Source organism: Eschscholzia californica, unplaced genomic scaffold (assembly GCF_041429995.1).
Source record: "Eschscholzia californica isolate CP2 unplaced genomic scaffold, dmEscCali1.0.p SCAF_1, whole genome shotgun sequence".
NCBI classification, from domain to species: domain Eukaryota; kingdom Viridiplantae; phylum Streptophyta; class Magnoliopsida; order Ranunculales; family Papaveraceae; genus Eschscholzia; species Eschscholzia californica.
In genome coordinates, this window is record NW_028238198.1 from 78,784,529 (window position 1) to 78,796,774 (window position 12,246).

A 12,246-nucleotide genomic window follows, 5' to 3' on the forward strand; every position below is an offset into this window, starting at 1 on the left:
TTTGATTGCTCCTCTTGGTTGTTTAATGTATAATTATTGTTTTCTCTAAATGTAAAATGGCTATTCAACTGTTACAATATTCTTTACACAACGGCGCAGCCAAAAGGGATCTACAAAAAAAAAATAAACATTTCATTGTTTTCTTAAAACGAATAACCCAATTTATCGAGCACCTCGGTTGCAGAGAGAAGCCCATAACACAATTAAAAAGAACATATATTTTACCCTGTTAATAGTTTGAATTTCTTAATAAGTACATCTCAAGAAACAAAAATACAAAAAGAACAAACACAGATTGTATGTGTTACTTGTGGAATTTGAAAACAAAAAGAAGTTTGGATATTGCAAACCTAATAATAGTTATTATTTAGAGAAAAAAGAAATTCATAATTTTCTGCATAAACTATTTCTATATATCACATTGGCATGTCAAGAAAACACTTCAAAGTACAACCTTTCCTATTATTGATTCCAAGCTACTTCAATTCCATCAACTTTACCAAATGCCTTAAATCTATACAAAAATCACCATAACTATTAAAATCTATAACAAACACAAAATCTCCGCACATAAAAACTAAAAAAAAACATAATATTAACTACATATACATCGCTTTGAAAGTGCATCGTCCACGAATCCCTTTATACAACAAATAACAATCAGAAAAGGACAAACCAATTGGTATTTGCTGGGTTATAATATGAGAGAAATAAATGTGTACCTGCAAGAGTGTCAGAAAAATAGGTAAATTTGAATTTCTATATCGCAATATCTGAAAGACAAATATATACCTTGAAGAGACAGATATCATTGAAAGAAATTGAGATGATTTGTTAGCTCATTGTAATTTATAATGGTGAAGAGGAAGTAGAAGAGGGGAGTTACAATTTAATAATGATGGAGAATAAAAGCATAAATTAAAAGTTAGAGAGAAAATAAGGAGTATATATGAGAGGTTTTACTTCATTTTTAATGACCTATATTTATTATAATAAATTATATTAATGATGAAGAGGAAGAAGAGGGACAGTTACAATTTAGTAATGAGAAAAATAAAAACAAAATTAAAAGTTAGAGAGAAAAAGAGGAGTAGATGTGAGAGGTTCTATTTATATTTTAATGACATATTTATATATATATATATATATATATATATATATATATATATATATATATAAATATAATGTAGTGATAAAAATAACAATCTAATGAATATGATTAGAAGATAAAATAATTGATGGATAGTTGTTTTATATCATCTGAAAAATCATGTTTTATAATATGAAAATCATGGAACCTTTTGGTATTTCTGAGTGTATAGGGTATACTAAATCACCATTAACTCTAAACATTTAAAGGCCGGGCGTCACCATTATCCATATGTTTGACCCAATTTCTCATAATCCAAAAATCATGTTTTATAATATAAAAAAATAATGGAACCTTTTGGTATTTCTGAGTATAAAGGGTATACTAAATCATCATTAACTCTAAAAATCATAGAAGTTTTTTGAACTTTTCAGTTTTTTTAGAGATAGTAGAAGTTATATAAAAATTTTAGTGACATTTATTATGTGTAAATGACCATTTAGTGAAGGACATTTAAAGGAGGTTGTATGAGTGGTTTGTGAGGGTAAGATAGGTTAGGGTTGAGATTTGAAGATAGTGAATCAGATGGTCATGATTTAGAGATATATATAAAACGGATAACCGTGATAATGGGTGGGTGAACAAATTATTTTTTTGTTAGGGAGGCAAAAGATCTAACCGTCAAGATTTATTGTCAAACTGAACAAACGGTTAGATTTATCTTTTAGTTTGCCCCAGTCAGCACAAAACATTGCGTTTTATTATATATACTAGGTATAACCCGTGCCCAAGGGCACGGGCAAATATCGTCAAACACAATGGTAAATTGTATATAGAAAATGATAATGATATAAAAATCCAAAATGAAAATTAGGCAATACCATAAATTCATGTCATTTAAAAATAAACATAAAATACCTTTTGACCAAATTGTAAAATGTTCTAAATACCCATTCGGAGAGGAGATCATAAAAGTTACACTACATTCCATGCAGATTTTGACAAATAACATCAAGGACTGAAACTTCAATATTAACATGAAATGAGATGTAAAACAAACTTTCAGTTGACTTTGTACGAGATTACTCATAATTCGTAAACCTGCAAAAAGAAAAAAAAACGAAAAAGGTTACGGTAGACAGTGTATTGATACCCATTGAAAGCAAAAAATGATAAAAACACACAAGAAATAAAGTGAAGCCAATTCGAGCAACAATGAAATTTTAGATGTATAGGGTCTTTTCTAGCTTAAAAAAATTGTTGAAGCAAGAACAATAAGAAAAGTAAAAAGGTTACGGTAAACAATATTAGTAGAAACTTACAGTGACAAAAAAAAGAAAAATAAACTTTATTCAAAATCTCTTGAAGAAATACCATGTCAGACACAAAAATGTAGAGTTTCTGCTACTAATGAAGGTATTCAAACATCCTCAACAAAAAAAAAAATGAAGGTATTCAAACACAATAATGAAGTAGTCAAAACTCTACACCAGTTTCATTTTTATTATAAATTATGGTATCTTTTGTGTTCCTAAGGTGAATTCATCATCGGAAGCGAACACGGGATGTGCATCGAATAGGCAGAGATGGGTTTCCAAAAGCACTTAAGAGGAGAATTCAACTATATATTACGAGATTACCGAAGGTAAGTTATCTATATCTAGTCATTTGGAGCTTTTGCAGAATCAAATGGCATAACCTACATCGCGAAATGAATTCAGCATCATGAAATGAATATCGCGAAGAGTCGAACTCTTTTTTAACTGAAAAATTGTAAAATTGACAATAACTGATAAGTGGGGACATAATTCTCCAAGTAATAGACGTCAAACCTATTGAAAACAATAAGAAATAGGAGTATAAAACTTCACCAATGATTTAAGTTATTTAAAATAAAAAAGACAATAATACATATCAAAATTGAAATCTAAATGAACATAAATTCTATAAAAATACTCTGAAGTGGTAGGAAGAAATATTAACAGCATATTTATCAAAGAGTTAGTTTTCGATACTTATAACCAAAATATCCAGTTTGACGCAAACAAGCTTACAATTATTAAATACTAAAATTTTACATTTTTTGGAAAAAGATGATCCCTCAAAAGTAATTCCTCAAAAGTGATTCATGTAGTACAAAAGTTACAGAAATTTAATTCATTGTTTTTCCTGAAAAGGATGTTGTCTGCAACTAAGTCTAGAAAGAAAAACAAAATGAAACTAAAACATAGGTGAGCATAATAGAAGAATCAGTGAGACCAACTTACTTGTATCTTATGCTATTATATGATAAGAAGATACGAAGAACACAAATCCAAATCCAAAATCAGAGGCTTGATTTTAGTATGTCTTTTCCCTTAAAGTTGTACAACCATAAAGCATCTCATATAGAATAAAACCTGCATTCCATAAAATATGTGTTGTGCTAGCCCAATAATTCTCCTATTTGAATAGAAGTAGTAGAAATTATAACCTCCCACACAAATTAGATAATCTATCATGATTCAACTAATTGAATGAAACATTTGAACACAAATCCAATAATTCGCTATTTAAATAGACGTAGTAGAAATTGTAACCTCCAACGCAAGTCAAATGACCTATCATTATTCAAATAACTGAATGGAACATTTGAACACAAACCCAATAATTCCCTATTTTAATAGATTTAGTAGAAATTGTAACCTCCAACGCAAGTCAGATGATCTATCATGATTCAACAAATTGACGTCTACCATTGTATGTGAATCTCGGATCCCTGAATTATAGGTATCAACATTATCTTTTTACATGCATAAAAACTCAAACAGATTGTATGCAATATAGTAATGGCACCTAATTATATGAGCAGATTGGGCTACAAAAATGGGTGATCCGCCAAGAAGATTTGAATTCAGAGCTCAGCTCATAAAAAAAACACCAAACTAACCTGAAGTTAAAAACAATGAGATATAACACTGAAATCACTCCATCAACATACAACTTAATAACAAAAATAATAACGAATTAAATTCGTTGTATCTAAGCATGGTTCATGGGAAGAAACCTAAGGAGCGCAAAATTTCTTAAGAATCACATGTATAAATAAAAAAGTTGACAAATCCACATAGAACGGTATTTTTAGATATAAAAAGCAGTAGCATATATATGTTAGGTAACTATAAGAAACCTAACTATAAATTTCGAAGGAGAGCCAGAAATAGAGACTGAAACAAAGAAGATTTAACATAAAAGAAAGAGATTTCACAACTAATGAAGATATGGTAGAATTTTTGCATGAAATTTGTTACTACCAATTTAAAGGTAGAGAAGAAATTAGAAGCTACAGTTTTAGGGAAATAGCTAAAATACACCTCAATTTATCGTAAGCCCCGCTTTTAATATTCACCTTAAGCCACCAAATTGAAGGAACAAGATAATGTAATGAATTCATTTAGGAAATTTGTCGAACACTTAGTGTGTGTCAATGGTAAATATTGTAGGTCTCAATTTATCTAAGCACAATTAAAAAGAGAACAGAGAAGAAAAATCTAAATCATATTAGAGTAATCAGTCAGCAACATCAAAGTTATCCTCGATGAATCAGAATAAATAAAACCTTAAAAAATTTACACAGAAAGAGAGAGTGTGTATACCTGTAAAGAATGAAACAGTAAAACACTTAAAGATAAATGATAATTAGAGAGATGAAAAGGTCTTACCATTTTCTAGGAGCATCCAATAAATCTACTCATACACGGTGAAAATATTATAGACCTGTAAAGATTGAAACAAAGAAATGCACAGTATTATATACCTGTAAAGATTGAAACACTAAAACCATAATCTAGAGAGAGAGAGAGAGAGAGAGAGAGAGAGAATGAAATCGAAGTAATATCAGAAAAGTAGATAATTTTGCGGCTAGATCTCTAAACCTAAATCTAACTACCAACCAAATCGAACAAAACCCTAAATCCCTGAACCTAGTGAAAATAAATAACATCACTCACTATAATTGAATAACAATAAACCAATGACCACGAACCCTAAGCACCATTTCCATTTGCAAATATTCTGCCATGATTCATCAAAAACCTAAACACCTTAACCTGAAAAGAAATCCATAAAAATTATGAGAACACCATTAAAAAGAAATGGATAAAACTCTAAATCCCTGAACCAAGATGCTAAAATTCTTAATCAATTTCTCTAAACCTAAATCGAACTACCAACCAAATCGAACAAATCCCTAAATCATTAGAAAACCATTAAAAACAAATGAACAAAACCCTAGATTCCTAAACCTAAATCGAACTACCAACCAAATCGAACAAATCCCTAAATCCCTAAACCAAGAGGTTGATAACCTGTAATTTATTTTCAATACTTATCATCGAAGGATCTTCGTCTATTCAAGATCAAATTAGGTGTATTGTACTTACAGGACTTTCATTTTAGAAGAACTCGTCCACCATATATAAGTATTGAAAATAAAACTATTTCGATCAAATTAGGTATATTGTACTTACAAGACTTGCATTTTAGAAGAACTCCTCCACCATATATAAGTATTGAAAATAAAACCATTTCAATTTGGTTTAGATACTTACAAGATCATTCTTCCATGATTCATCAAAACACCTGAACCTGAAAAGAAACCCATTAAAAAGAAAGGAAGAAAACCCTAAATCAAAGAAATTGAAAAGAAATTGATGAAGAACCCATCCACCATATATAAGTATTGAAAATAAAACCATTTTGATCAAATTAGGTATATTGTACTTACAAGAATTTCATTTTAGAAGAACTCATCCACCATATTAAGTATTGAAAATAAAACTGTTTCGATTTGGTTTAAGTACTTACAAGATCACTCACTGTAACAATGAAAACGAACCCTAAACACCATTTCGATTTGGAAATCCTCTACAATGATTCATCAAAACACCTTGACCTGAAAAGAAACCCATTAAAAAGAAAGGAAGAAAACCCTGAATCAAATAAATTGAAGAGAATTTGAAAAGAAAGTGATGAAGAAAAAGAATTGATGAAGAACCCATCCACCATGAAAATAAAACCATTTCGATTTGGTCTAGGTAGTTACAAGATCACTGTAACAATGAACCAATGAACACGAACCCTACAACACCATTTCGATTTGGAAATCCTCTGCCATGATTCATCAAAACACCTGAACCTGAAAAGGAAACTATTAAAAAGAAATGAACAAAACCCTCAATCCATAAAAGAAATTGATGAAGAAATGGAAGAAGAGTGAAGGAGAAGATAAGAAGATAAGGAATCCCATCAGGTCATCAATTTCTTCATCAATGTTTTGTAACATCAGGTCATCAATTTCTTCATCAATGTTGGAACGTTTGGAGAGTTGTAACGCGGGAAGGGAAAGAGGGATAAAGCGCCAGGGAATATAACCGACCACATCAAAAGGTTTAGTCACTTTCTTATTTGAGTAGGTCAATAAATCAAGGTGGGTAATAGATCTAAAGGTGAGAAACCTATCAAATTCGCAACAGACGGCCGGATTTGTGTTTCGGTTTGTCCCAGTCAGCAAAAAAGTTTGCGTTTTATATAATAGATATATATATATATATATATATATATATATATATATATATATATATATATATATATATATATATAATAAAATAGGGGGATGTGTGCTGACTGGGACAAACTCCCGGATAAATCCGGTCGTCCGTCCCACATCAGCATTCCTCTCCACCTTTGGATTGAGTGACTCATTGCACCCGGGCGCCTGTAGCAATGCATCTTTTCAGCCTCTCCACCTTTAGACAGACACATCTCTCCGACATGCCTCTTCTCATTTCTCTCCATAAAAACCATCGGCAGTGAGGATTTCATTTCTCCACAAAAAGATTGGACCAGAATTTGGTAGTAGACGCAGGCAAGGTCAGTGTTTGTGCTTCGAATATTTTGTGCTTTGTTATATTCTTTGAATTTGATTTTTGGTTTTCTGAATTTTTAGATTTTTGGTTTTCAGTCGATCACTTCACTGAATCTCTTTGTGCTTCTACGTTTGGGGATTGAGTCCTCGCCGGCAAGGTCAGTTTTTAGCTTTTTGGTTGTCTGAATCATTCATTCTTTTGATCTTGAGTTTCGATTGATTAATTAAATGATGCAATGTTTCTGCACACCACATGTTTGGTGAAATGTCTGTGTGAATTTTTTTCAGATTATAGATTGTATTATAGAATTTGGTAGGTGTACTCATAGTCGTGTGGCTACAATACTTGCATGTCTTTAGTTAGGAATTTGCTATTGTGTTAACAGACCAAACAACTATAATATATAGAGACCAATCCAACTATAGTTTGTTCTATTTAGTGAGGAACAACTATAGTATATAGAGACTAATCAAAGATAGTTTAGATAACAGACCTTTTCTAGAGATTGGTTTTCTCGCAAGACGACATTAAACTAATTTTCTAGAAACTCGAGCATGTAGAAGAATTCAGGAATCAGTTCTTTCACATAACCATGTAGAGTTTGTGATCTTCTACATGGTTGAGTCTTAGATGAAAGAACAGATTGTAGTCTCCTTCTTGGTCGTACTCCACGGATTCTACTACTTAGCAATTTTGACCAATCACTATAAACAGTAATCTTCATTACTTGCTTCATATTTTGGTCAGTGTTAAACAGGAAAATCTAAGAATCACAATTGTGAAAATTAGTTTTTTTTTCTTATCATAGATTTCATACTTCATGTGCAGTTTGGTGGAGCGTCCTTAGACAAAAAAAATCGTTTTTAAGAGTATTTCTTTGTCTTTTTTTTTTTTCTGAACTCTTGGGAGAATATAGTTGCTAATATGCAGTTTTCCTTAGAATTTGGTGGATGTTTCTCTTTCCTATATGCAGTTCTCCTTAGGATTGGGTGGATGTTTCTCTTTCCTTTCATGAATTTGTTAGCACTGGATTCATATTTAACATTATCGCTTCAAAAAGAAAAAACTTTATACATGGATGGAATGTCTAAAAAAGACCTAAATCTGAATTTTTTCTCTTTTTCCTGATGCAGTGTTTCCATGATACAAGTTTCCATTATATTTAACATTATCACAATTTTATTCATTCAGATTGACAAGAAGTTGGTAAGTAATGTCTTATCGTCTTCACTTGTGATTTTATAGTTCTTCTATGTTATTTCATGAATATAATGGTAATATGGTAGAATGTGTATTATCTTTTAACAACTCAAAATCAGCTTCTTCTTTTATTTTGCCTACACTTTTGAGTTCAAAATTATCACTTTTTGGTTCATGCTTTTGTCTTGTGCATGAACCAAACAATTCTATATTCCTTCATATTTGGTGATCTAAATATCCAAAATGCATAATACTGAGCCACATTACCAATTGATAGCCTCGAGAAAGTAAGAAATTCTCTTTCGCAAAGTTGCGAGATATCGAAATTTTGTGCCAGCTCTATGAGCTAGAAGTCAACTACATTGTCCTACTTGCATTCATTCACAAAATTTGTTCAAGTTCCCTAAGATATAATCAATGATGATTAACTCTTATGTTCTTCTTATGTTTCTTTTAACAGGTTGTTCGATGATGATAGATACATCATTACTCTAAGAAATCCAAGCCATAGTATCTCAAAACCATAAACTATCAGAGCTATGGAGTCCAGTTTTAATGGTGATGTCACAGGAAAACCAACTAAAGTTGGAAACTCCAAAGAGAGAGTATTTTAAATCTTTATGTAATCCTGTTAGTGATTTCATTTTGGTTCTCACAATTAATTTTGGGTTTCACATTTATTGGTACTCAATATTATTGACACTGTTCTTTTGTCTAACAAGCCAACTTTGAGTTTCATCAATCCAACAAAGATTGTGCGACTCTAGATCTATATAGGTATCTGCCCCCACATCAGCGCTCTCATCCGCTGATGGATTAAGTCACTCATACCACCTGGGGCCTGTACCAACGTATCTTTTCAGCGTTAACTTCTCACGGACAGACACATCTCTCCTCACGGACATGCCTATTCTCACTTCTCTCCATAAAAACGACCGATTAGCTGCTTCAAATTTTTTATTGCATTATCCGTTTGGTAGTCGATGCAGGCAAGGTCAGTATTTTTTCTTCTAAATTGATTTGTGTTTCTCTGAATCATTCTTATGTTCTTTGATTTTTTTTTTTTTTTCGGGTTTCTGTTCTCTGAATATTCTTTGAATTCGGTCGATCACTTCTCAAAATCTGTTTGTGCTTCTTCGTTTGGAGATTCAGTCGACGTCGGCAAGGTTAGTATTTTTTCTTATCATTCGATTTTTGTTTGTGTGAATCATTCTTCTGTTCTCTGAGTTTTATTTTCTTTCGGTTTTGTCTTCTCTGAATTTTCTTTGAATTCAGTCGATCAATTCTCAAAATATGTTTGTGCTTCCTTCAATTTTGATCTTTCTAAATTTTGTTTTTCATTTGAGTTCAACAAGTAGAGCATACTCAATGTGGACTTTAATACATAATGGGTTGTGATCTTCTTATTTGTACATATTGGGGAGTTCAAATAATAATGATAGATGGGTGATTGTTTTGATCCACGTTATTGCAGATAAAGTGGATAACCTAGGAACATCTGTTTCACCACTAACTTTTAATCTTGAATGGGTTAAGCAGTTTATCATTTTTTATCTTTAGGAGGTGCACTCCATAATAATAGTTCACTTTGAAAGCAGCCAAAAAGTTATTTGTATGTCGGCCTTCCAACTCACCCAGTGTATGAAACTGCATAAGGTAGAACTTGTAGGAATCTCTCAACTCATAAAACTCCCCGTGTTTCTTGCATTCCTTCTTCGAGTTCGCACAACTTTGTAAAGATTCTTCATTCTTATCCGTTATCTAACTCTTTTGATCCCATTTTTATATTTCTTCTCTCTGATTGGTTAGTTTATCCATTAATAAGAAGCAAGATTAATGGAGATGCAACTTCAGCGTACTCAGCTTTTTGTTCACAACTCTCTTTGCCAGGAAAAGCAATTGTCTATCCGCTCAATAAATCTGGCCAGGCCACATAACTGGTCGGGGATTATGGCGCAACATAGAGTCATGTTTCTTTCTTATGATCACCTATTGTCTACCAGATGCCTTTTGGGTTGCTTATGATCACCAATACCAATGTGACAAGAGCGAGATACTAAAATCTGTGAAAATTAATGGCGACAAGGTGTCCTATCAACTGTTCCATGGCCTGAATGTAAAGTCAGACTTGACTTTTGAAGTGCGATCTTTTAGATCATCTTTATTGGTATTCTTTTGGTGGTATTCTTTTAGTGTTATTAAAGTCGTACGTGAGAAATCGTTAGCCGCAAAAGAACCAGATAAAAAAAGTCAGTTATCTTCATTTTGCTTAAAGATCTATAATACTCTTGTACAATCACATCTCCCTTTATTTTTATTTTATTTTGATGAAAAGTTTGTTTTCTATGATACTCTTCATTTTGATTAGAGTTGTGTAATACTCTTCGTAATGAATGTTCTTATATAATGGTTGTTCTCGCATCAGGAATTTTTTTTTCCGGCAGTCTTTCGATGTCATATTCATCATCGGGTGTCTGACTCCAGATTGGTATTGTGGGCTGCATAGAATTTTCAGGTTCCCGTTTTCTCTATCTAGGCGTTTGATTACATTCAAGGGATTTAAAAGTGATTTTACTGGGTTTTTTGTTAATGGATAGTCAATATGTTATTCATGTTTAGTAAACTTGTTCTCTCCTTTTCAATTTTTGGGTTTCTTTTTCAATCTGTCAAATGTTTATATAAGAATTTCATGATTTGATGTAGTTGATGGAATTGTTTTAATGGGCATGTCGTTTCCCCATCTAGAGGTTAGATTTGAATCAAACTTTTCTTGATTAGCTTTAACATGTTATGATAGATTTTAGCTATTGCCTAATGGAATATAATCTATTGTTAGATTTTGGAATCCCTCTGAATTGGCTTTCACCCCGTCAGATTTTACTTCTTCACTGGTCATTTTTTTCTACTTGCCTTTACTTTCATTTTATTTACTGCCTTGCTCATCTTTCTCTCCCATATTATGTAAGGGGTTTGTGGAAAGATGGATCAAGTATTAGCTTCTTATTTAATACAGAGATGATTAAAGATAATCAAAAGTTAAAGCTATCACATATAGCAACTTTGAGCTTTCTTCGTCTAGGTCAGATGTCTTCATTGGTACATATATCATTATAAAGTACATCATCAACTCGTGAAGTAGTAGAATACAAAACTTGTGTCGATCAATGGACAGAATCCTATTTCTATACGTTACTAGCATCCGTTATTTTTTGTAATTGATGTGTTTTTGTTGTAGATTTTAGAGGAGGAAAGTTGAAGCTTCAACAAGTAGGAAGACATACCAAGTTGCAATTGGCGATAATTTCAATTAGTTCTTCTCAGCAAAGAAGAAAGTTAAGATTAGGGAAAATATCTTATTAAATAGAAAAGTACTCAGTGTGATAGTAGTGTATGGAACCAGGTTAACTCATGTTTTTATAGTAAAGTGGGAAGTATGGTTACTTTAATTTGACCTGAATAGCTTTAACACAACTTCACGGAGCAGTATTATAAACAATGAAATTTTCTATTCCAAATAGTCTTTTTGGACAATTTTTGAACTTTTATCTCTTTCCATCTGTTAAATTAGTAAGGAGTTTGTTTAGTGAATCTGTTCAAAGTATCATTTTATTTAAATAATAATGTGATTAATGTTTTCATTCATGGCAATTAAAATAGTTTAGAAATGAAGAAAAATAATGCTTCATATGATAAATTTTTACACAACTTCTTCCTCTTCATCGATTATATATTCAGACTCATTAAGTGTATCAAAGTAGTTCCGTGCCGGAGGCACGGGCTATAACCTAGTATATATATATATTATACACAGAGGACACCAAACACAAAACATTAAAAACATACAAGACACTGAGAAAGTAAAAAAAAATTGTCATGTGTCAAAGTTTATTCACATGAGAGACCAAACTCAATTACAATACCTTACTGATCAATTTAAAAAAAAATATTGTTAGAAATGATAAGTTTAATCAATGTGTACATAGATTGGGGTAAAGAGGCACCTATGGATAAAAGATTAAGTGTATCTTTTCAAATGTTATATGTTTGTAG

The 12,246-nt window shown here is 31.6% G+C and overlaps 2 long non-coding RNA genes across 8 annotated transcripts; one reads left to right on the top strand and one right to left on the bottom strand.

The window, feature by feature from the left end:
* Positions 1–5,102: 5,102 nt before the first annotated feature.
* LOC147569525 (uncharacterized) lies at positions 5,103–6,002 on the bottom strand. Its single transcript, XR_015238763.1, has 3 exons — positions 5,936–6,002; positions 5,680–5,716; positions 5,103–5,178 (listed from the first exon to the last, which is right to left on the bottom strand). It is a non-coding gene; the product is annotated as an uncharacterized LOC147569525 (long non-coding RNA).
* A 725-nt stretch (positions 6,003–6,727) lies between these two features.
* On the top strand, positions 6,728–11,735 carry LOC147569526 (uncharacterized). 7 transcript variants are annotated; one of them, XR_015231296.1, is made up of 7 exons: positions 6,728–7,000; positions 7,092–7,153; positions 8,130–8,202; positions 8,657–9,362; positions 10,622–10,711; positions 10,900–10,943; positions 11,432–11,735. It is a non-coding gene; the product is annotated as an uncharacterized LOC147569526 (long non-coding RNA). The 7 variants fall into 7 exon arrangements; XR_015231297.1 differs by having other exon boundaries at positions 8,657–9,190; positions 9,349–9,362; positions 10,622–11,157; positions 11,393–11,735; XR_015231291.1 differs by having other exon boundaries at positions 8,657–9,366; positions 10,029–11,157; positions 11,393–11,735.
* The last annotated feature ends 511 nt before the right edge of the window (positions 11,736–12,246 follow it).